This window comes from Argopecten irradians, chromosome 6, assembly GCF_041381155.1.
Source record: "Argopecten irradians isolate NY chromosome 6, Ai_NY, whole genome shotgun sequence".
Classification (NCBI taxonomy): Eukaryota; Metazoa; Mollusca; class Bivalvia; order Pectinida; family Pectinidae; genus Argopecten; species Argopecten irradians.
In genome coordinates this window covers 4,339,033-4,366,952 of record NC_091139.1, presented here as the reverse complement: position 1 = coordinate 4,366,952, position 27,920 = coordinate 4,339,033, and the positions used below count along the sequence as shown (strand labels likewise).

General features: G+C 34.7%; 1 long non-coding RNA gene across 1 annotated transcript; it reads right to left on the bottom strand.

Moving 5' to 3' along the window:
• Positions 1 to 136: 136 nt before the first annotated feature.
• On the bottom strand, positions 137 to 26,433 carry LOC138324756 (uncharacterized). The gene is made up of 2 exons (XR_011208676.1): positions 25,729 to 26,433; positions 137 to 217 (listed from the first exon to the last, which is right to left on the bottom strand). It is a non-coding gene; the product is annotated as an uncharacterized lncRNA (long non-coding RNA).
• Between the last annotated feature and the right edge of the window lie 1,487 nt (positions 26,434 to 27,920).

Below are 27,920 nucleotides of genomic sequence, written 5' to 3'. Positions count from 1 at the left end.
GGCTTATAATAATCCTAATATTACCATTGGTAGATCAAAATGAGGCTAAAATGCACCTATGCTTTGATTGGTAGATCAAAATGAGGCAAAATTGTACCTTTACTGTGATTGGTAGATCAAAATGAGGCTGTGCTACTTACCATGCCACCTGGTGTAGATTGCGTTGAGACACAGAAAGTTTTAATTAATCCATAGCTACATGACTCAATCACTGAATCTGAAAATTATAAACAAAACCAAAATATTAATATCAAATCACTATACCCGAAAACAATAGGTTTATACACTTTAATTTCAATGTAACAGTGGAAAAAAGCAGTAGGTGTCGAGAACTATCTAGGGAGTTTCCGAATTCCTAAGGGTCCAGGTTTCAAGGAGTTTGCAATCTGGGGAAAATGGTGGAAATACATGCATGATTTTTGATGATAATTCTGAGGATATATAGCAGCTCCAAGAACCCTTCTGGATCTGTCAATGGAAAAGTAAAGTATGCAGAGTCTGGTTATGAAGAAATCATGAAGTGAGCACATGGCTTCATAGTGACAGTTGCATGAAAACCCATGTATTTTTTTCTCTGAAGTACATGATATATATCAAGTTGTGTCTCCAGAACATACATCAGCTATCCAGAACAGGATCTGACTGACCACCCTCGGTATAACAAATGATACCATCAGTGGTAGAACACAACATACAGCCATACAAATAACATAAACAACTTTTTAGACATGTCCAATTAATGACCCCCTATTTGATTAGATGTTATTGCTATAGGTATAAATACTTATAAACTTCATGTTTTAACTGCAGATTTATAGTTAAAGAAAGTGATTAGTTTGTTTTTCTGGAAATTTGAGGCATATGTAATAGCATGACTGAAAAGAGTGGGGAGGGGTGGGAGGGTGGGGGGTGGGGGGTTTGAGAGAGGACAGTGAGAGCCTTGTGAGCCTTATCAGTTGAAAGGAGGTGGAGAAGGGTGGGGGTGGGGGTGTTGGGTGGGGGTGGGGGGTGTTGTTCCCTTCAAAACAGCAAAACATATATATCATTCAGAAACATATATTCTGCTGACAGCAATACTAACATGAAAATCTTTTGACATAAACAAAGTTGCAGACTCAAAATGACAGCTAGTTTAAAGGTGCATACAGGATAAGTTTATTAAATCATTTTTTTGACCACCTTTAAAAGCTAATTAATTCCACTACAATTGTCAAACGAATACAGCATATCTGGCTTCCAGAACAAAACCAACTTATGGAACATTATTCCATGGTCTATTTTATCTATTTTTTAATGATTCAGATCGGTAAACAAGATGTGTTTTTAAAAATCAATATAGTTAAACTTGAGGAAACGCAGTGGAACAGCATCAAGAACTTTGGTACAAATGGAACATATATATATACAAGTTGAGAACAGTAATGGCCTCTTTCCATTACAAGCCAGACAAGGAGAGACTATATCATTGATTTTTCACCAAGCTGTATCTACAGATGAAGTGTGTACAGAAAACTGCCCCCAAACAAAAGCATGACTCAGACCGCTCTGACCAGTGCATATAAACAGTTCTGTCTGGTCAATCCTCCACAGATATATACATCAAAACTCTGATTGGCTGAACTAAATAAGATTGAGCATTTTGATTGGTGAAGCTATTTTTTCATATGTCATATTACCAATTAAAACTTATATAAAACAAAACATGACGTGACCGTTTTCCATTATAAAATACAAGAATACTTAAAACAATAACGTTACGACACAATTTACATAGACTTTTTCTGTTAGTCAATCTTTTGTCTAACATTTTGTCAATAAAATTTGTTAAAATGAAAAACAATAGCACCCATGAATAGGGCGATTGTTTTTGTGCGTACCTGACAAAGCTCAGGTGTAAACTACAAAGAGAGGCTGATTGCAATACCTGCATGACATACCTGTGTATGCACACCTGTGCATGTACATGTATACAGTACAGATAGGTCAAAAACAGGTATCAGTGACCCTTCAACTTACTATGACCTTTCACCTCATGACCTTGAGATATACAGATAACATTATGTAACAGAGTGTCATGTTCCAAAGAAAGACAACCCAGAAATCTTTAACATTAAAATCACAAATATCATCTGAAATAAAGTTTTATCACATTTGCTGTTTATTGAAATTTTCGAAATATGTATATTAATATCAAAGAGATTTTGAAATGTTGTCTATTGCATGAACATATGCACTTAACACTGTAATTAGCTTCTCATCATTAATCTTAATATATATTAATTAATTTCTTTCAACAAGTTTTTAAAGTTCTCTGTTTATTTGATTCAAGGAATATGAATCAACAAAGCCAATAATTTTTTTAATTTGAAAAACAAAAAATAACAATGGAGTACATGAATAAATTGCACATCAAGTAACGTGACGTAATAGTTGTATTAGAGTGATGATGCTAGCGACTCCTTCGTGACCAAGACTATTTTGCACACATGACTTGATATCAGGCCTGTACTCCCAACAATTACGGTCTACCTGTCATTTCCTGTGTTACCTGGATAAACGTGTGATTATTATCACAGGTTCCTGTTAAGTGGAAACTCGGAAATGAGATACGGTCTTGAATGTGATCAAGGGACCGCTACAAATGATCCGTATTGATGATCTGACGATAGTTACGGTGAAAGACACATTAATAAAAATCATTTTTACATTAAAATGTGTTGTTAGAATAATCCTGAACTTTGATATTATGACATTCTGAATGCATTTATGACAATGCCTGAATACAATTAGTGCTGAAATAACTTCTGTCTGGGTGACTTTGGATAAAAAAGCTTAATTTCAAAATCTGCAGGAAATGATTTCTGAAATTATATTTATATAATGCAAAGGAAACACCCTTTCCTGTTGTACTCTTAAAAAAAATGAAAAAAAAAATCAAAAAGCAATAGCTTTGAATTTACTTTGAGAAAAATGAGCTTCACTTTTAAATTTTTTATTAGTCCTGGGTTTGAACTCAATACATCAGACAACAGTCGTAATGACTTCCACTTAGAAGTTAAAAATCTGTGAATACATCCTTAAGAATTACTGTAGTATTCAGCCATATACTAATCCCAAAGTTTGCTCTCACACAGACTTAAATTCAAATCAAACTTTTTATCTCTTTGATCTTATTAAGGAATTGACGTAGATCAAACAGGCAAAAAAAAATATCAAACACTTTCACATCTAAGACAAAAACTCTAGTCCACTCCAGAATAAATCTTTGAGATGAGAATGTGTGAGTATACATGCTCCATTAACCCGCTGGCACCAGATAAGGTTAGGTAGAGGAAAACATTACGGGTATGTGATCGAATGATTTGTATAATCGGCAGTTTGCCTAATGAGTCATCAATGAAAGTGGCCTCACTTTGAACAGGTTGGCTAAAGTTCTTGGGTCGCGTACAACACGTATACACAAACAGACGTCATACTACCGCGTATCTATACTTGTGGTGATGTTGTCGGGTATACACCCGCTGTGGACACTGATTATAATGTATCTGGGCGGAGATTTCAATCCAAACACAGGGACTTAATGTTATTGGTTAAACATGTCACTTGACTGTCACTTGACTGTCACTGTAGGTGTCCTAGCTGTGTCACTAAGACAGTCAGTCAGTTCCCAACAAATCTCACGGTTCTTCTCAGGACATATGTGATGTTCCTTTAGGTCAGGAAAGTTATAATTTTCCATAAATATATACCCATCACTCTTCAGGTTAAAGTTACACTTGTGTCACTGGGTCAAACTTCCCCAAAATGTCCTTCGATCACTCTACATAAGTATCACATATAAAGTAAACCTTAGTGATCACTCTTGTATAACGACCAACTTCGTAATAAGACTACCTTTGTAATAAGACTACCTTCATAATAAGACCACACATGCTGTCTCCTGGAGTTTACTACACTGAAGTCCAAAATGGTCCATTCCAACATAATTCAACCTCTGTATAAAGACCCTTTTTTCATGATCCATTGGGTGGTCTTTATAGACAGGTTAGTAGATGTCATTCTCACTGACCTTGATGTTGAATGTTTACTCTGACAAAATAAAATCTCTGTACCTGTTTTGGTGAGACCGAATAAAAAGCTAATTCCACCAGGCTGCACTGGTCTCCCAACTCCACTTTTTTAGCCCACGTACTGTACACATTTGTTTTAGTTATCAGTATAGATTCAAGGTTGTTGGTTTTTTTTCTCAAGTATTTCCCAAACCTTAACTCGCTGCACAGAAATCTCACTGCTATAAATATGGTATTTGTTACACAAATTCAAACTTATGAAGTAACTGTACCATTTAAATTATTTTTTTTATTCATTTTCTCCTCAAATTAAGATATTTAAAATTAAATCTACAGTTCACATTACCATAAAAAAAAATCTGAATTAAATTGAGCTAGGCATGTTTCAGAAAATAGAACGATTGATTAATTACAACATATAGGAGGACCAACATCACGATTATATAACATTCCAAACTTAACATGTTTCGAATCAGGTTTGAAATATTGATATTTAAATATCTGCAGCATGCGTCATATACTCGACATGACCTCAGCAAACTATTTAGAAACGTGCAGTAAAAACAGGTTAAATAAATTTCTATTTAATTTCTACTTCAACCAAAACTGGAAACAAGCATTCTCCATTGACAAAAAACTTTGACAACATTTTTTTTTCAATTTTTCAAACATTTCGTTATACCGTGATCCTAGTACCACTGAAGTGACTATAACTTGTTTTATAGATTTATAGGGGGCTAAAGTCCTTGATAAGGACACACACACAATGGGTGCTGAAGCACTGGAATGTACACTTTATATATAGGGCTCGGGTTTACAGGGTTGAATAATTGGTAACACTGACTTATGTCTGATCCCCAAACTATCCCCGAAATGTTTCACCTTGGTGGGAAATAGCATTGATCAATATTTGTATTTGTCACACTCAGCCACCACCAGTCAAGGCTGTCACAGCCTGTTACAGAATTGTCTAGGAGTTACCTCCCTTGTCACAGTACCTGATGGTTCCAACAAAGGTACATTTTCTGTTTATCTGGTGCAGATTTGAATAGGCTCCTGTCATTATTTTAACGTCACAATACAAACCACATATTATATCCTTCAGGAACCATTTATAATAACTGCATGTCTTATTAGTAGACCATCTGTATTGTGCCTGTCTATAAGAATTTCCTTTTTCGTAGGAAATTACCTGTATAGAAGAATCATCTCAACTTACATAAAAACAGGGAGAGATATGAAGTCAGCATTTAAAGCCTCTCTTTGAATAATCTTTTATTACAAAAAAAAAAACATCTAAAAAGAAAGCAATGGTCCTACCAACTATTTCAACCAACCCATGCAGTATAATACCTTTTTAGAATGATTTATTTGTACATGGGAATTTTCCTGCCTAAAATAACCATTTAAACAGAGATACATACCTATTGAAAGAGACAAACTGAATATACCCAACAACCTGTCTAGAAAGATCAATGCTATACACTATATAATCTAGATGTATAGAAAAAAATCTTACATACCAGAAATAACATGTCTACAAAGACCACATGCACTCATGAAATTATCTGTCTATAAAAGATCCATTATATTGTACTAAATTACCTGTGTATAAGGATTTGTCGTTTCTGGCTTACCTCTATTATTTGATGAATTCCTTCAGTTTCATACTTTTGACTGTAAAATATTGTAAAGATAATTTGAAACTAATTTCCATCTGCTTTCTTTTTAAGAAAACATTTCGCGGAAATAAAAACGAACATAAAGTTAAAGTTAAAATCCTTTCCTGTCATCGACGTTATATTTCCATGTCTGTTATGATAGGTATATATATAAATCACTTGACCTGTCTGACATTCAGGATTATGTACGTACTATCATTACAAGTACATCTGACTCTTTATCACAGACTGGCCGTGTCAAAGACAAGTGGAATATAATATCCAGCAAAGCACTTTTAGCAAACACTAAATACTATCTGGATAAGTCCTACTTTTTGGTGTTTATCGCTGACTGGCTGTGTCAAAGACAAGTGGAATATATTATCCAGCAAAGCACTTATAGTACATGTATACACTAAATGCTATCTGGATAAGTCCTACTTTTGACTATTTATCACAATTAATAGCATCCCAGACCATTAGATTTTATTCTTCACCTACAGTTATGAACAAATCAAATTATCTTTGTTTTTCCATTTAAAAACATTAGTCTTTAGCTTCTGATCAAACCACTTCACAGCAAGGATTTACACACCATATACTAAAAGAAATGCTCACTCAAAAGTTTTAGCACAATATCTTTAAAATTAAAACTGGAGTATTTCTGTAGATATTGTAGATTTACCAGCCTTATTTTAAACTTTGAATTCCCTGTTATCTGAAAATAAGTCTTGTGTTATTTATGTTTGCGGCTCACCAAAACAGCATTATGACATATATTTCTTGAATCTTCAGAAAAGGGATTAAAATTCTTAAAACAACCTCACTTTACATCTCAATACTTGAAGTAAACAGATACAGACTTAATAGACAGCATTGATTTTACCACTGACAACAAAAGTACTGAACTTCATAATCATTTACAAATAAAGCTACATATATTTCCGGATACAAAATTTTGGTTTACAGACAATGTACAATGGAGTAAGGGAGAAAACTCTTCCATTGTTAGATAATACAGTAGCAATGCTACTACCTTACCACACTTTATTTCAAAGAATTTCTTTTGTACTGACATTTATTGATTTATCTCTAAATGAAAGAATTAAAGGAAATTACCTAACACCGTCATACAAGCTTGACTAGATGGATCTCAAAACCATGCGATACTGAAAAATTATTCTTGGAAGTAATTGAGAGCTCACCAACGTTTGTGATTAACAGTTTGATGACACTTAAGTGTAACATCTAAGTGATTAAGTCTATCTTGGTATACAGTAACACTTAAAGTTCATTTGAAGTCTAAAATTGGCAGATCTTTGATACTGTTTACTAACATTTAAAGCTCATAATTGTTTGAAATCTAAATTTGACGGATCTTTGATATAATTTTTATATTCTCAGATGCTACAATGTAAATAAAGGTATCCATGGTAATTGAACATGTGATATTTTAAAATGAAAGTGGATAATCATAATATGAAGTAACAACGCTAAATCTTTGATTTAAGTACCCTGTTTCCTAACAAAATACATCCCCTATGTCCAGATACAATACAGGTCCCTGTGTCAATTAAGATACAAAACAGTACCCTGTTTCTAGATACAAAACAGTACCCTGTGTCCACACACAAAACAGTACCCTGTGTCTAGATACAAGACAGTACCCTGTGTCTAGATACAAGACAGTACCCTGTGTACTGTGCCCAGAGCCAGATTCATCCTCATAATAGATGGTAGAACTATGACAGCGCTGTATAGACTTATTTGATAGCCATAATTAGACTGTAGAAATATCTAGTCCCATCCATTCCCTAGTTCGATCTATCTCCAGCCTGTATTGCCACTGTAGCACCTGACAAAGGAATCTATTTAACCTGGACCTGTAATCAGAGAATCCATAGTACAGACATACAGACATACTGATAGAGCATCCAATATGGCCTCAATAATACCTGTCTTCTGTTCATCTTCATTTGTCAGCTATGTAGTGGTCAGCTAGTATGTACTGGTCAGTGGTACAGCTGACCATTATCTATGAGGAACATTCTCTCCACAGCTCTCTCAGCTCGATACAGCCAATTCACTCTTCACCAATTACCCTCACAAACATTCAACTCTATTAATTAAGTTAATGATTAAAATTCCAATGTGATGTTAAGTATATTTACACAAATTCTCAATTTCTCATACACTCTCCATGGTCTGAATAACAAATTCTCACACACTCTCAGTCCTGTGGAAAGTGAATTCTCACAAACTCTCAACTCTGAGAAAAAATAACTTACTAACTATGAACCATGTGTGCAAAGTTGATTATGACAAACATGTATAATTCACAAACTCTAAATAATCAAATACTGTATAGAAAATTCTCACAAACTGTCAGTTATGTGTAAAAGTGAGTTCTCACAGCCATGTAAAATAAATACTGAGAATTAACGCTCTATAATAAAGTAAATTCTCTTATGGTAAAATACACTTTCCTCTGTGTTCATAACATTCCCAAAAAACTTTCGACTCTTATATGTGCCAAATTCTCATAATCTCTCAACATTATGAAAGGAAATTCTTATCCAGTATTGTAAAATGAGTAACAATCAACTCTCATTTGTGTAAATCAAATTCTCTTAAAAAACTCTTTATTATGCGGAATTCTCACAATATCTTCGATTCTGCTGAGTCTGTGGATGAGGTACAGTAAATGCTGAGGCTGATTGATTTGTTATCAGTAATCAGGGAATGAAATAGTCGGTGTCTGTTCGGCCGCGTACATGCGTTCTACATCCTATAGTCATTAGTGATCAACCAATCAGGACACATTTCTTGGCCAAGACTTGATGTGATTGTGAAGCCCAAGAATCAATATTTAGCGGTAATCCTCGGCTATACAGATGCTGCCAAGTTTATCCCGGAAATTGATAACATTCTACTTTCGGTGTCCATCTTTATGAATTTTTACAGATCGAGGCGGGAAGGTCTCAACTTGGCTGCGGCTCAACCACCTAAATCTTGTGACAAATTATGCTTCAAGTAGCTTTACGGTAGTCCAAGTTTCTGCACCCAGATGCGTTTTAAATGGCGTCTGCCACTGACATACGCCAGAAAGGGTATATTCCAAAGCTCTTAGGTAATTGGATATATTACCATCATCAGATTTCCCTCAAAGTCAGGACCATGTGATAAAAATTAGGCCCAGTCTCGTCTCCATGCTAAAATATTACATGTCACATATACACAAAATGTTGGGCCTTGAGGTACGAAATATATGATGGTTAAATGCAAAAAATTTAAACCATGCAAAATAACGGAATTTCTTAGACCATAACATAAGTTTTCTCCTTGTCCTTCAATAAGCTAATTTTGTCCTTCAATTAGCTAACTTTGTGCTTCGATAAGCTAACTTTGTGCTTCAATAAGCAAACTTAGTCCTTCAATAAGCAAACTTTGTCCTTCAATAAGCAAACTTTGTCCTTCAATAAGTTAACTTTGTCCTTCAATCAGCTAACTTTGTCTTTCAGTTAGCTAACTTTTTCCTTCAGTTAGCATACTTTGCCTTCAATTAGCTAACATTGTCCATCAATCGGCTAACTTTGTCCTTCAATAGGAAGTTTTTCCAACTGTGACTGCTGATTGGAAAGGCTAACAGCCTGCAGTGCCAGAAAGGGTTACTCAGGACTTTCATGACATTCACGTTGGTAACAGTACTGATGTGCTTCGTTCATGTCCTGTTTGTAAAAATCTCTTGAACTATTCAATATCTGTCACATACAACTTTTTATCCTAATGGTCATATCTTCGTCAACAGATACTACGGGGAAATTATTGACATCTCTCACAATATCAGTCCTTAAATTAGCTTCTTTATTAATTCATAACACTTACATAATACAAATCATTTCTGTCCTGAAGAATGTTTCTATGGTATGAGTTGGTAATGAAAATATCTATAGTCATAAAAAGATAAGGAGATAAATTGTCATTAGGGTCGTGAATGTCAGCACCGATTGTGGATCTAGGTACTAAACATTCCCAGCTGTACCCGTTTATAGTTTAGCCTGATGGAATCGGTACATAGATAGTTGTACATTAGGACACATACATTACGATTATAGCTTCATCACAGCATCGTCACAAAATTCCTATATCGTAAAATAACCAAGCTATATGTCATCAACAAATTTGTGATCATCACAAAATTCTCGCCAAGCTAATACAACATGTAGATACACTAATATCAATACATCGTCGGACAAAGTTTTTCTCTCTTTCATGTGCATGCTATAATAATTTTATAGTGAATAAAGCACACACAAAAATTTGTTAAAAATTCCTTGTGGTTACGAAGATATTTACATCTCTAAAGAACAGACTGACATTTCATAGTTCCAATCTGGTTACTATCATTGTCTATTATGTTTATGTTGTATACACAATGATAAATTGCCATGATACTTATAGAGGTCATAAGTTCATATATTTCCAATGACAGTGACGACAAACCCTTGTCTAATCCGACCGCTGTGTAATCTGACATCCAGCTTTAATGAATGTGCTGCATATGCAATAATTACAAATGAAATATACCATCTGAAGTGTGGATAGGCTGTGTTTTAATTAGCTTATAATCATATAACAATTCTAATCCAAAGATGAACTAATACAGTATTCCTAATTTCATAATTCTGCAAAGAATTTAAAAAATGAATGATATATTTGTTCTTATCAATTTTCTTCGGAAGCCTTTCTTCGGAAATCTTAAACAAATAAGTTCCTTCGACCAAATTAAATTAACAATAAAAGTACAAGGAGAAATCCCTTCTATAGAACATGAGAGTAAAAAATCACTTTAATACTGAACTACTATATATATATGCATGGCTTTACTGTTCTCCAATCAAATCAGAGTGATTGGATAGAAATTACTATGGAGACTGAGGCAGTTCACCACGTGCATCACCAGGTGACCCCATATATAATTCATTACGCTGTCTCAATATCTCTCCACGCTACATCTACACTAGATAGAAGTAAGCTTTGATACATCGCATGTATGTGGAAATCTTACAGCCAAAAACCTATATTCTAAATTCATTAGAAACCTCTCTAATCTGAACACTTAGAAACCTCCCTAATCTGACCACTACAGACTCCTCTATAATCTGACTACTATACAGAAACCTCTCTAATCTGAACACTATACAAAATTCTCTCTAATCTGAACACTATACAGAAACATCTCTAATCTGAACACTATACAAAATCCTCTCTAATTTGAACACTATACAGAAACCTCTCTAATCTGAACTCTTTGAAATCTCCCTAATCTGACCACTATACAGAATCCTCTATAATCTGACTACTATACAGAAACCTCTCTCTAATCTGAACAATATAAACAAATATCTCTAATCTGAACACTATACAGAAACCTCTCTAATCTGAACACTTATAAACCTCCCTAATCTGACCACTATACAGAATCCTTTATAATCTGACTACTATACAGAAACCTCTCTCTAATCTGAACAATATAAACAAATATCTCTAATCTGAACACTTTACAGAAACCTCTCTAATCTGAACACTTATAAACCTCCCTAATTTGACCATTGTACAGAATCTTTTATAATCTGACTACTATACAGAAACCTCTCTAATCTGAACACGAGACTTTGGTCCAACATCATGGATTGACAGCTTCACATATCGACATTATGCAACCTTGCCATCTATATTTTACATGTAGATCAGCAGCTATAGAAACAAGTAAATGAGAAGCAGGAATGGATATAATGATTCAATAAATGATGGACATCCATACAAAGAGAACGTGTCGGTAACGAGATCACACAACGACTACTGTAACATATTGATCCAGCTACAAGTCTATAATGTCATAACTGAACATAAATGTCGGCTTATTATCCGGGAATTATGTAGGTATATTGTACCAGGTGTAAATTACCTCCCACAGCCGAGAACCTTGTGCAACCTTTCGTGTCTACAGGTAAATTAGGTCACGTCAGCTGACCAGTGAGTGACCCCTCCGAGTGAAACCAGATGCTACTGTAGCCAGTCAGTCACACAATGTTACAGGTGCAAAACCTCGTTAACAGGTGATCCATTCCAATACTGGTATCCTTAATTACATTACTATTGGCGAACTCGTTAGTCAAATCTACAACAGATACCTAACAATTACAGGGTCTCATCAGTGTCAGATGGGCCACTAATAGATTCTCATCTGTCTTACAGTCGGTATCGTTTGGAAACAGACCAAAGTTTCTTTGTAGTAGCTGGTAACCGCCTCATGGGACTATTACCATGTCACCAGCCCACCAACAGAGTAATGGGTAATTTTAAGGGCCTTGTCCATAGTAGAAAACCACAACAGCACAGACCAGTTACTGATTCCTTTATCATCTTGAGGAACAAAACAATGAATATCTATATTCTTAAAGGTTACTAAGGTAAAAAATATTAAGCAATTGCAGCCATCAAAAGTACCCCTTTAAACCATTGTCTGATTTTAGTTTGGTCATTCTCCCAATTTTTAGAGAATAAAAGTTGTGACTTATGACATAATCTGGAAAATACGGCAGACCACAACATAATCATCATGTTGCTATAAATACTTCACAATGGACAACAAAAAAGGAAATCTAAACTCTGTAATTCCAGCACTGAAAAAATAATTATATGAAAGCTGAAAATAGGGAAATGCTTGTCCAAGATAAAATCAGCTTATACATTTTTTTGTTTTCAATATAACACAAAATTGATTTTGTTGTATGAAGCTTCAAAGAAAATGATTCCATTAAATGCTTAAAATAAACCCACGATCATGGCCACTTTTAGACTGTCCATTCATAATATAGTGTTTCATAGAGAGGTGAACAATTTAGGTAAATATTTGGCGGGCTGATATACATACAAGGTTTTTTTTTCAGTGTATAACAACACAGCAAAGATAAAGCTAGTCTCTGAACAAACAGATTACGTTACATCACACGAGCTGTGCTAATGAATCCCAAATCATTTGAAATCAGATACCTCTACCAAGCCAGAGGAATGATGATAAAATAAAAGGCGTCTGTATTTACATCCACTGAAACACAATTAGCACTCATTTTCATATCTTTTGTTTAGTCTTTGTTTGTTGTTCACGGCACGCTGTCCAATTACAGAGAATATTTCATTATCGTGCAGACAAAAGACCTATTTAATCATTCATTTTTTACACATTACTGTGAATATCATTCTCGTTGGGCTAAATAAGCGACATCTTTGTAATCAAACAGCATGCACTGTCCACACAAATCCTCCAACTCAGAGCGATTCCTTTGTCATAATCAAATTTTGTCATCATACACTTTAAAACGGTTCTTCTGCATATAATCAAATTTCGCCATTATATACTTTGAAAGTTTGTTTGTTAATTTGGTATTGATTTTTCTATATTAATTAAATAAAGATGAATTATCATGATGAAAACTTGTGTTCTAATTTTGCCATCTGTATACAATCTGTAATGCTATTTTTGGTACTTCAGATCTTTGATTGGCAGGAGTCGTTTATTTCTTTGTCATTTCTTTCTGACAGTGAAATTGACACAGATGACAAAGATATTAACATCGTCTTTGAAATAGACAACGCTACTGATCAAAATCTATTTCTCACTCTGGCAAACTAATTATCCTCTCATTAAACTAAAAATATGTAGTGATCTTATGTTGGCTCTTTCATGGTAATTTGATAATAATTTGTTGTAATAAGAATTAAAGCTGAAATCATTATAATTAAAAACAATTAACACAGATTAACAACTATTTAATACTTGCAGTATTTTGAAAAATAAATAATTAATTTTGGTATTTGAGCCCTGTTTGTGGTCATGGGCTAATTCAGACTGATCTGTTTAAAACTTATTTGTGGTAAAGAGTTTCTTTTCATCAATGGCTTATTTAAGACTTTTGTGACCAAGGTTTATTTGGGGTAGTGATTTGGGCTAAAACGGGTGAAGGAAGTTATTTTTGACCTTTTTCTGTTTTCAGGCACATTTTTCACAAGGATATTTGTTGTTAGGTAATTTGTGGGCAGAGCTTCCGTGAAATTTTGGGGGATGGATAGTTGAGGGGCTGGGTGTTTGGAAATACAAAGTATTAAGGTCTCAGAATATATTTCTGAATCAAGCAGATCGACTTTTATCCAGAATATTACACACAAACACCATCTAGATATACTCTCCTCTAACTCAGTCTGTTTGACTGACACCTAATGCTTGTTTTAATTCAACCATTTAACACAGCAATATAACATCTCGAGCAGGTTCAAACGAACCGTTTACGCCGACAGTGGCAAACCGCCATGTTTGTTAATACTGTTGTGAAGGAAAACACTGGATGAGTATGTTAAACTTTACTACAACATGCCAAACATTTCAAACACAGGAAATTTCTCAATGGAAATAAAATCATCCTGAGAGCTATATATACACACCCACACAGTTGGCTGATTACCAACACCAGCAGCCGGTTAATTCACCTGGACAGGTATATACCAGGTAATATGGTCGTCCAGGTAGGAAATATGGCCAATTTATATGATATCATAATTATCCTGGTATATAATGGGGATGACATTTAATATAAAGTATCTAGGCTAAATGAAGGACATGAAAACTGTAGCAATTGTTGGCATTTTAATTAACATATCGGAAATATTGGCATTTGTGTGCATTTGTCGATGCAGCAGAATAACAATTTCTTGTATTTGTTTATATCAAGATACATCTAGTAAAAGTACAAAGCACAGTAAAACCTGCATTAGCGACCACCTCTGTATAAAGACCACCTCTATAACAAGACCACTTTCACATGATCAATTTCAACACTATTCAACCTGTGTATAAAGACCAACTGGCTATATCAGACCATTTTTCCTTTGTCCCTTGGGTGGTCTTTATAGACAGGTTTAATTGTATTGTTATCAACAATGAATACAATACCATTTCAGAGATGTACAAATGCTATATAAGACAAATCATTATAGCTATATATATACTTAAATAAAACAAATCAAGTTTGAGATAGCGTCATAGACATTTACAGTGCTAGCATGCCGAACCATTAATACTTGGATATATAACCTAGCTATTGTCAATGTTTGTTTCTTATCAGGAGAAACAAGGTTTCTGAAAATGCATAGATTAATTGCCAAAGATGCCTTTGAATAAAATGAGAATTTAAATTGTCAGCTTTCAAGCATTAACATGTAATAGAATAATATTTCAAATAAAGGAACAGTGAGCAGGCAGGTACTTAATTAAAATCTTTAAATTGATAGAAACTGTTAAATGTATAATTAGGTCTAACGACAATCGAAATAGCCTGAAATAACAAGGTATCTCAGCCTGGGCCGGGTTGGTACTGACTGTTTCCATTAATCAATTGCTGATTGTCGTTTAACAAGATAATTAAATAACCTCATTAATGGTCTTGTTTCATTTATATTAAAGTGTGTCAGCACAGCCTTATTCTAATCCTCAAAGTACCACAGAGTCCATGTTTGTTTACAATTACAAACAATTTGAATCATTTTAATCTCATAATTTTACTTCAAATAACAATAACATATATTCTATTTTGTTGACAGTCTAGAGATGGGATGTATAACAAGGTAGTCCTATAAATATACTCGCCCAAACACTCTAGTGTATAATGTAGAACACGTTGAAGCACTAGAAAGACCTACACAAACGTACAATTACTTTGGACATCTCTATCCTCCAGATGCCATCCACAGACGTGAGCCGACATTTACTTAACACTAATGCTGTTGTAATTTGGACAACACAGAACGGAACCCCATTTACAAAAACTATGCAGGTGCATTGTAAGAGCGGTGTTTTTGTAGGATGCACATACATTTCCATCGTGTTGTTTTCCACGGTATGTTTGTCAGGAACCAGAATGGATGCTGTCAGCACCTCAATTGTACATAATGACTATTTCTTATCTGACAAAACATTTCTACCCCACACCATTGTGACAGAGGTCTGAGCCTCATGAAGTACAAAAACATAAGTGATGATATGATTTATAACCATATATACCTACTCCATATACTGGTATTAGTCACAATTACTTAAAATCTCACAAGCAAAATAATCCTACATACATAGATATTTTGACAGCTCTATCTTTTTAGCTTTTTGCATCTTTTAATTTTTTTTTCTTTTTGCACAAAAGCAGTTGATTTTTGAAAAAAAAAATATGCCAAAATGATTCGTGAATTTTCCTCTTTGGAAGTTTAAAGTCGAATGTTAGCTATCATTTTAGTAATTTTCAAATTAATTTTGCTTTTTGTTCTCTTTAATAACTCTGTTTTTGTAAATAACCAATAATATTAATACATTTTACTCCAACAGTTAACAGGTGGAGCCACCTGTCTTGTGTTTGCAGCGCCCCCTGATGGCCTATCGATGACAGCCAATCACAGGGGGTTTGAGCTGGTGTATCTGACACTGCCATTGCCCCATCAGTCTACACCAATCCCTATAGGTCAACAGATAAGACTTTTCTCACTTATCAACATCCATCAACAATATAGACAATATCCAAGGTAACGACCCCAGCTTGACCTCTGGCACCTCACACAATAGAACTGCCAGTGCCATTGGAATCCTACCGACAGGAAGTAGTGACCTTTGACCCCCATCACCAAGCCATACAAAAGGCATTGTTGCTTGGATACAGTTTTGCCAACATCACGATAAACCTTCCTTTGCTGCTATCACAGAAATATTTCATCAGTATTGGGTGTTAAAGCTATTTTAACCTCCAACCTTTGACCTAGCAATGATCACAGCTGAGCTTTTTCAGCTCGGGCCAATGTCAAATTAACCAACTATAAAAGTAGATAGCACCAGAGAAATTGGTGATAATGATTGCCAATTACTCCTCAATTTACACTCGGTTATCACCATATCAATATTGCAACATCTTTTCCCTCAAGTCAGCGTTATTAGAGTTCAGAAGGAAAAAAAAAAAAAAAACCCACAAAACTTGGAAAAAGAATCAGGATGATGGAATTAAGAGAGATGTATATCCCATTTGTGGGCAGCCATCCCCATCGGACAAGGTGAAGCAAAGCTATTACGTTGTCTGGCGTAACAATTACGACATGTTCCTCATTGCTTGTAGCGCCATGTTGGTTCGACCAGACCCCAGGAAGTGCATACCCTTGTCAGCGGCATGCTTCATTACCACTGTCAGGCTTTAAAACCATCAGAGACCTTCAGAAATATCTGTACAACTCACGCAATTACAACAAATAATGTACCATTTCATAAACCTTCATTCAACTACACAACAGCTGGTCTTTTGAATATAATTCACCAGACATCACAACATATATTGGCTTGTAAGTTTTTAACCAACACTTGTATAATGATGTTGTATCATGTATGCTATAAACAGTCGATCATTGAAGGTTATCTAAAACAGGCATAAAGGGCCTATTACAATCTTGTAAGAGCTTTTCTTACATTTCCTCACATTTGCTTATAGTAACCGAAACCACATCATATTGGCTGTAAACAAAGAAAGATGTTGCATCTTATCTTGTACATTAAAAAGGCATAAAGGGCCTGTATAATAACTTTTTTTTTTTTCCCCCCAATATTTGTGGTCTTTGCTCATTTTAACATTCAACAGATTCAAGACAAGACCTTGGCACATTATTTTTCTAAAATAGACTAAAACATGTTCTGTATCCCGAGTCAAAAATCCCAATATCTACAAAGCACCTTTGGAAACATCTACAGCGATGAGTTGTCATGTTATAACGTTTTAGTTATAATTAGTAATCACCTGCACCCATGTAGGCTATTTCATTGATATAGGCATTCCCGATTCTTCAGAAATGTTGTCTTCCTATGCTTGCCTCTTTGCATTGAGGTACTTTTAGTATATATATGCAGATGAGGAGAAAGATAGAAATCTACAACTAGAGTACAACAAACTTCTGTGACACTAAAGCATTGTCACAGATATCATACACAAATTGGATCTTGGATGGAATAATGGTCATTAAAAAGATCCAGCTGTATCACAAGACATTTCTTAGTTTGAGTAATTGTTTAGGACCAAGACAACATTAACTCGACTCCCCACAGATCTGTCACCTACTTCAGAGGATTATTAATCGTGCCTTGCTAGCCAGACACATCTAACTTCTTAAAGTGCTATTTCTTGAGATGCAGTCGTGGTGGATTACTGTTTTTTAACACCACTTATGACAGAAAAATATGAATGGCCAGAAATGGAATGATTCACCCGCAGCTTGGAGAGGTCTCTGAGTCAGAGTAATCTATAGTGGCCCTGTGCTACAGAGGGGGGCGTTTCCCCGACAGCCACGGGAAGGGTGGGGAATGAAAGTTTTATATTAAAATCTTTCTGGATTTCATTCATTCAATTAAGAAGTAATTTAAATTTAAATCAAAGCGTGGAGAAATGTGCAATTTTCATCAGAATGGTGTCTGATCTGAGAGCAGAGATGAATTATGCCACCTTATCAATTAAATGACTTTAACTAGCAGGATGTCTCCATGAGCCAGGATCACAAGATTCTATCTATCCCACTACCACAGCTTGTAAATGAATATTTAATCCTATTAGTTCTACATATTAGCCGAAGTGGTATGCATTTGATGAGATTTCTCTCTTGTTCTCAGTTCTTAAGATTGATCAGGGACTGATGACAAAGTAGGATATCCTTAAAATTGTCTCCTGATAAAAACAAAACAAAATAAGGCCATGCGCACTTTGACAAAATACTGGGCTTACACTTGGGCAAGACACAGCTAGTGCCTACATATGTCAAGGTTTGGGTTTTTGCATTTTCAATTACCCGCCATTTAAGGACATGCTATGTTTACGAGGTGAAAGCCAGAAGAAAGGAGATGACCCATCACCCTACATCGCCTAGCAACACATGGGTTTCAAACTCATAACCAAAGAGATGGAGAGCTGGTGCAATGTGTAGAAATATCTGAACCATTCGACTACTGCAGTCATACATAAATACACTATACTGGGCCAAATAAAAATGCTCGTCTACATAAGGATAAAACAAAAGGCTTTCATATGAACAAAACACCACAATACAAATTACTATGATTACATAACGTTATCAAATCATTTGGGTTATCTATGGGCAAATAATTATATAGTAGCCTGTAGTATACTGACAAACACTATGGCAATACAAATTGACAAAGCAATTAATTGACGTAGACTAAAGCTTCTATGGACAAAACACTGTTCTAGAGGTTAATATCCAGCTATTGTTGATTTCAAACAATTAACAGTTGAGTTAATAAGAGGGGAGAGGAAGTTGGAAATGCATTTTACTTTTACACCTAACTACATGGATTTAATTCTCTATGCATGATAGACTTCAAGCCTTCTGAATGCACAATCCTCCACTAATAAATAGTATCGTTGCAGAAAAAAATATGTAATCATCCAAATTATTCAAATAATCTGCAACATGAGACTTCCATCAATGATTCAAGGCAGAAAAAAAAACAGAAATAAAAATAATGAAGTTATCACACATTGCATGATACGAGACTGTTGTAAAACAAAGTGAACAGAGTTTGGTCATGTGATACCGTCGGCGAATATAGAGACAGCTATCAAAATTATAGATCAATATTCGGATTCCTTTGTGTGTGGTAATGGTAGAAGGTTCATGTATCACAAGTTATGGACCGATGAATCATTCCAGAAAACACAGAAACAGGAATATCAATCATCCGTTCAGTCAGCCGACCGTGACAGGCCGAGATCTAACCAAATGCAGATTCATGAGACAATGAACATCTTTATTTGAGTTCTCATAAGACAATAAACATCTTTATTTGAGTTTTCATAAAACAATGAACATTTATATTTGAGTTCATAAAATAATGAACATCCCTATTTGAGTTCTCATCAAACAAGGGACATCACTATTTGAGTTCATAAAGCAATGAACATCCCTATTTGAGTTTATAAAACAATGAATATCCCTGTTTGAGTTCATAAAACAATGAGCATCCCTATTTGAGTTCATAAAACAATGAATATCCCTATTTGAGTTCATAAAACAATGAACATCCCTATACTAGATTTCTCATAAGACAATGACAATTCCACAAACTGAATTTCCACCCAAAAAAACTTCATATATATATATATATATTGGTTTCAATCAGTCAATGAACAACCCAATATGAGTTCTCATCAAATAACAAGCATTCCAATATGAGTTGTAATAAGACTATGAAAACTTCAATGAGTTTTCTTCAACAATGAACATTCCAATCTCGACAAATCAACTTCTAGTAAGACAATAAAAACTTCAATATAAGTTTTCTTTAAACAATAGATAATTCCAATCTCAGATCAACTTCTAGTAAGACATTATAAACACTTCCGTATGTATTTCAAGAATTTAATGAATATTTCAATATGTCTGTTCTCACAATTGAATAATACTTCTCAGTTAAAAGACAATGGCCATGCAGTTCAATATGAATATATTAAGCTCCCATCTGGCAATGGAGTTTTTGAATGACAATGAGGAGCATTGTAATGGGAGTTACCATTAGACAATGAAGGGATAGTTAGAATCTTTGTATATAAAAGGATATTTCTTGTGATATATAACGCAGGCACAGTTGTGACCTGGGAGTTGATTCATACTGTTATAGATATACAAACGTATATATAAACATCCGGCTTCATTAAATGTTAGAACACAATAATTATATATGCATGTTGAATAATATATGTGCTTTAGGATTGTATGACTGGCTGCTGAGCCTGACAGTACACTAAGGGACAGGATGGACTCATTTCATATATCATGTAGTCTGTTTATATTGTCAAACACTTTACGTATGGTGTCAAGTTATCTAAACAGGTACACAATACTCCGGATCGACTTTCAATAAAACCAAACACTGAAATGTAACAATATACTGTTCATGTGTTGCTAATTCTGTATTCTGCATATTACAGAGTTATCTGCCCTTGCGGGTTGGTATTGAATGTGACGTCATGTGTTTGCAAGCGTAACTTCATAATTTTCGGAGAAAATGATGTAAATTGTGCTAAAAATATAATGACGTAACAATCCATACCTACCCGCAAGGGAGCTAACTCAGTAATATGCAAAGACGGAATACGTCAATTTTCTTCAATCATATTTGAAATAAAAAAGGCCTTCATTTGAAAGATATATATCCATCCTAATCTCATGTACAAAATAGTACAATGATAATCAAATTCGATATATACATAATATATTAAGTTTTTTCAAAACACATCTTACTTTCCTTTGCTTTTAATTAAGACTGTTCTACAAATATTTTTGGTTCCTTTGATCAGCTGATCTTGCTTGTTGCCAGTAAAATTGGTTAAATCGGAACCAACATCAAAGTTATTGAGAAAATCGATATATCTTCATAACAAAACCGTCACTTGTATTCTAGAATATTAGGTAAATTGGTTCATTGTGTTAATTGTAAAATGCAGAACATCGTAGATATGATCACCTGCTTCTTTCAAAGAAAGCACAATTTTACTAAACCATGCATCACCCTGGTAAGCTCCAATATTAATCCCTGTAAATTTCATTTTTGAATAAAAATATCCTGTTTGTTCAAGAGTACATTTTATAAATTTATAAATAAATTTTTCAAGCATAAAAAGAAGCAATTACTAATTCATAACTTTGATTTCCATTTTGTTTCTTTTTTCTCACAGTTATTGTAAGATGTTAACTTTAAATTTATCACGGAAGGGGAAAAAAAACCCAGACGACCGATGATGTCATATATAAACTAACTAGAGTACATGCTAAATAAACCAGAACACTTGTGATATGTAACATTTTGTTGAAAGGTTCACTTGCTATTTGAACTCGCTCTCACCTAACATCAACAGATCCCTCTTGTCCACCCTGGCCCCTAAGTACCCCTCCCCAGAACCTGGCCAGCATCTGAAGCTGAATCTAACCAGAATCTACATTTGTTGTTGACAAGAGTCTCCAATGAGGAAACATTCAGTCTCCCCAGTTTGTTATCCATCGCCTATATCAGCTAAGTCTCCACCATTTTATATAAACAGTTGAAATGGACACATCCTTCACTGCCAAACTAAATATATTTTTCACTGCCATTTTTATACAAACTAAATATGTTACACATTTCACTCTTACAATTTACATAGTAAACATGAAAAAAATGTATAAATAGTTTTTATGAATCCATTTTCTAGTGGATACATTTCTCCTTTCTCTTTTACATACATGAAAGAATCATCATTGCTACAAAAATGACCAAATTTACTTCTAAAAACATAGACACCAATTCTTTACAGTACATTTAATGCAGAAGACACGAACCCACACTAGATAGAATGAGAGCCCAGAATTTCTCCCCCTTCTCAAGATTGGCAGAAATGAGGAGGTACTTGACTAAAAGATAACCTTTTACACTGCAGGTCTAAGTTGAAAGAAAACTTCAAAACTGTGAATTCCGTGAGGATTGAAGGCATGTGACACTTCAACATAACAGTATATCACAGACAGGCTTCATAATTCTTTACCCCTCCACCACCCCCCACCCCCCACCCCAAAATACTCTTAAAAAATTGTCTACCCCCCACAACCACCAGTATTTCTCCTCTTTCAGCTCATTATATAGTCCTGACGGAGAAACAGAATTATAAGGTCTATAACTGAAGCAGACAGTGTTCTCATTTGTCAAAAGATAATTGGAAAGTGATTAAAATGTTGATAGCATATGATTGTAAAGCTCAGAGGTTGAATAGCCGACTTTGTTTTTGTGTTATATCCATGTTTCTGTGAGTGGCACTCGTGTCAAAAAGTGCCGCGATTTATAGCGCCTTGGTATGTGTTAACATCGGAAGCTGCACAGTTTCATCTGAAATCCTCTCAGTAAATGGAATAAACATGTACCAATGTGGAAACAGAACTCTTACATCCTAGCGTGTCGAAAAATCTTTTATATATATATAGCAATAAAAATCAACTCCTGCCGATTTTTTCAGACAAAACAAGTAAATATATTTAAAAAGTTTAAGCATGTCTGTTCATTGTCCTGAAGGATGTTTCATCTATTGGCCTTAGAAGTCACTCACTGGTTTGTATCTTTACCAGAATCCGTATTGTTTGACCTTTTCATTTTTTTTCTCCTTCACATTTCTAGACTGGTAGATATCCTTTAAAGTTTCCATTGCACTGTATAATCCAACACAAATCAAACTCTGTGTCCAAACATGAAGAAATTCTGTGATGCAATGAAATTATCATAGAATATTGAAGACCAATTAAGTACTGACGTCAATAAGGTATTAAAGGACATTGTCTACATATTCATGGTACAAAAAAAGTATTTATATTGTAATTCCATAGCAGAGTCACACTATTTCTAAATTAAAATATAAAATTCCTCTTATGTAAATGTTGAATCAAAATGAATTTCTTCTGAAGCTACACTTCATCAATTAAAAAAATAAAATTCCATTAATGTGAACCTCGAATCAATTAATTAAAGTCAAATTCCATTTTGGAGTCATACTAAATATAAAATTCCACTGAAGTTACTTTCATCCATTTATCAAAATATAAAATTCCACTGAATTCACAATCATAAAATTCCACTGAATTCACAATTATAAAATTCCACTGAATTCACAATTTCACCCATTAAAATATAAAATTCCACTAAGTTACAATTTCATCCATTAAAATATAAAATTCCACCGCTATCTGATATGTCAAATTAGATAAAACAAAGTTAAATTAAGATTAATCTGCAACTTGTACATCAACCAACTTATTTTTAAAGCTCCGGCGATGCCAAACTTTAGTATCCACCATTACAGAAACTGAATTCCTATTATAAATATAATGCCACATTCATATTTCCACTGAAGATGCAACATTCATATCTCCAATGATGCTACATTTTTTACAATACCGTATTTGCATTTCCACTCATGTAATATTCTATCTCCAATTATGCCACTTACATAACATAACAACCTTTTGTCTGAATTTTTCTAAAATTCCGCTGATGCCACATTTGTATTTCTTCTGATGCCACTTCACATGATAACATTAATTTGCTTGAATTAATATTTAATTCCAATAACGTTAGATTTGTATTTCTTCTGATGTCATTTGTATTGTTTCTGATGCCACTGATACCAGTTTTTGTGTGTGAATTATATAATATGCATCCATGCCAAATGATGCCACACTGGCAGCCATGATAAAGGCTCGATATGAAGAATAAAAGCCTGTATTGATTTGCCATATGGTAGCTGATACTGGACCTTTGTAACTTTAATGGAGTTTAATGAAAGTCCCTCAAGACAAGACTGAAACGAATCAATTCTTAGTCTCTCTCTCCGATTCATAAAGAAACCCGCACAGACTTGTTAACTAAAAAAGGATTGGTCAACTTAAAAGATGAGAATAATTAGGAAATATCTAATAAACATCTTCATAAAATTCAATTGAACTTTCTTCTGGAGTTATTTTTATAATTTTAGTCTTGCAACATGTCAAATATTTACTGAGCTGGTTTTGGGGAAACGAAAGTTTCTTTTTAAACCAAAATTCTGCAAGACAGTAAATTCTTTTACAGGTTAATAAAACCAAATGTTCACCTCAAAACATGTCTATAATTGTATATTTTGACATTGATTGAATCCAAACCACACACTTTAACATATTTATAACTGTTTGTATGTATCCGCATGTTTGATTAAGTTTTGGTCCATAGAACTATGTTTACAATGCCTGACCCATACAAATAAATTCTGACCATCACTGGATTCTGATCTATTTATAAGGATTGGTCAAAATGATACACATGTACTCCAGATTGAGGGAGGAGGAGGGACATGAGATTCCAGGACAGAGATAGATCAAGAGAGATTATTGAATGGACATGGATATATACATGGGAGATATAAGTGGGGAGGGGAAGGGGAGAGGGGACACAGGAGATACATGGAGATACAAGGGGAAAGAGAAGGGGATGGTGATCAAGTGAAAGGGTATAGAAGGGAACATTCAGAGGAGAGGATCTAGACACAAAATACTACAAGGGGGAAACAGATCAAGAGAAGATAGCAAGAGATATCTAGATGAAGATACAAAAGGGGAGAAATTGCGGATAGGGAAGGGGCTGGAGAAGATGGGAGGTGAAGGGCTTGTGTATAAAGGATTAGGGAGAAAGCTGGGGAAAAGGGGAGGGGAAGAAGTATAAAGCCTGAAAAGGGTTAGGTAGAAAGAAGGGCAGGTAGATAATGAGGGGAGACAGAGATTGGCAGGAGGGGGGAGTATGGAAACACAAGGAGGTAACGAGGGGCACATAGCTAAGTATGTAGAGGCTGGGGGAGGGGGGAATCGTAGCTATTTCCCCTCCTCACCTGAAAGATCAGCATTGAGTACCCTCCCTAATCAGAACTGTAGCAGGGCCAGCAGATGCTGCTGGGTTCAGCCATAAAAGTGATCTGGTACAATCTGGTCTTTGCTCATCTGTACTTTATCATTGTACCATGGTTAGGGGGGAAAATTACACAAACAATACAAAAATCACAAACAAACAAATAAGATTCAACTTGATAAACAAATCTATAACATACAGCACTCAAAGTCTCAATTACAATGAAATTATACAAATCTTAATGAAATAATCCAAAATGACACAATAGTCACATTATTATGACAGATTTTTACTTAATTAGAAAATTTTGCTTTAATATTATCTATAAATAAAATTGAGAAATTAAAGCTGTAATGAAAGCACTGAAAGGAATTTTTTTTTCAATTGGAAAAAAGATTTTCTAAATGTTTAAAAAAAAACTTGTATAAGCTCAAAACGGCAGGGGAAAATCACTTACCAGTAAGGAAATTTTGATGAAGAGTCACAAGAAAAAATCCCAAAAATTAAATCCGCAGACTCCACAAATGAATCGGATATAAAATTAATCCAGTCCTGATGGGTAAAATAACGAGACAACAACTGGTTATAGAGATTTGAAAAATACAGCGTAATCCACGGCAACGAGGAATAAATTCCAAATAAATCACAGAGATAATAAAATATATCCTTTAAATGTCTCCGAGTAAATCCTTGGAATGATTAGAATAATTTAGTGTAATAGTAATTAATCCAGTGGTACAGGGACGTGATACACAGACTGTGAGGGAGCAGCGCTGAACGGAAATCCTGCTGCTGCTGCGCTGGGGTTTGACAGTGAACTCCCTGTAAGTGAGACCCGCATATGTATAAAAGACACTAGTCACACAGTCAATTAATGCTATGAATTTTCTGTCCCTCCTAACATCTCTCCATTGCCTATAAACCGTCCCTCTTTAAGTGTCCTACACATGTGAGTGGGTACGTGTTCCTCAACTAGAGACAGCAGATGTGTAATTGTTTCTCAGAACAATGGGGCTGGCTTGGCTCTGCTTGCCTCGGTAAGGTGGCCAGCTTAGCTGATAGTCAATAATCCCTTCTCTCTACTTGTCAGCCTCCGCAGCAGCCAGCCCTATGCCTGCTACTACCACAGGGGACTAATAGCCAGGGACAAAACCTTGTTATTGTAAATTTCTCGGATAAATCAATTAGTTGTGTGATGCAATGGTTCTGTAGAGTCCAAGAACACCACTACACTAGTCAATACCTACGCTCGTAAAGTTTCTCCTCTTATACAAACAGGGGGCCATTTACGTTAATTTTTCCTTCTTTTGTTTTTTAGCCTTCAGGCTACTAAAGTAATGAATATTTCAACTTTTATAGTTTACTTTGTGTTTCTCCCCGGACGATTTAGCTTCCCGAGGATATTTATCTCCGCTGTCTAAGTACTCAGTGAATATTTGTATTCTAATCGTCTACACTGTCCGAGTTAATTTGATATCATTGTCCCTTCTTCTCCGATCGTGTACCATTATCTCATACCATTATCCGACTATCTTTACCCATAATTCAGTACCCACATATATCACCAACAACAGAACTATATAGAAACACTACCAATCGGTAAAATGGATTATTTCTCTCTTGTTTTTGGATATATCTCAACCTATAACTACCATTAACAGTAGATTTATTTGTCTTCTGTTGAATGCACAGATAAGAAATTCAACTCAATGTCAGCTCTCTGTAACATTTACAAATTTCGGATTGTAATGGTGTTCAGCTTTACATATTTATGTACAAGAAAAATACTCAATCATATAATGTCTTCTAATTACAAAGAAATGAATAATATCATCAATGTCATGTAGAATTGTTAAATACAAAGAAAATATAAGTTTTTATTGATATCATTCAGCTTCACAATATTGTCTGAATTGTGCTTATTTGTATGGTTTAATGTTTTTTTTCTTTTCCCTATAAGATCTATTATAGATAATAATTGGTAACGAAAAACCAAATTTATTTACAAAATTGTTGAAAATAGTATTCTTCGTGTAAATTCTTTATTATTCTTATTTGAATGTCTGAGTGAGTGTTTTGAAAAACCCACAATACAAATGATTATAAAAACAAAAGCTTCATAAATATGTGAGAGTGATATTTTCCAGCTCAATGATGAAGAATATTTTAGTATTCCCTCGGAGATGTTGCTGTCCAAAACCTATGAATATGTACGCATATATGAGCTGGCAAATGCTATTTCATCTAAATATGTACCGCAGTAAGAATTTAATGATGTCATGCAAGCACTCCCGCTTTCATGCGGTCTATAAATCGCTGAAACCAAAGCTCTGTGCTGGAGAGTACTGGTAACAAAGATTTAACACCCGAGAATCAATATTCTTTTGGAGATCAATATACCATAACATTAGAGGCTAGCCTACATGAGAGTCGGGGATACGACATTATACTGGCCCGTAACTCAATCCGAATACAACAACCTCATGCTACTCCACAAACGGAACCGACTCAATCCGATTTCAAACAACTTACGGACAACAAAGTCGCAACGATTAAAGACGATCAGCTGGTGCACATCAAAGTTCAAACGGACAAGTTAAAGTCGTATCAATAACGATGGCATTCGATGCTTAAAGTTTTCATTTTAAT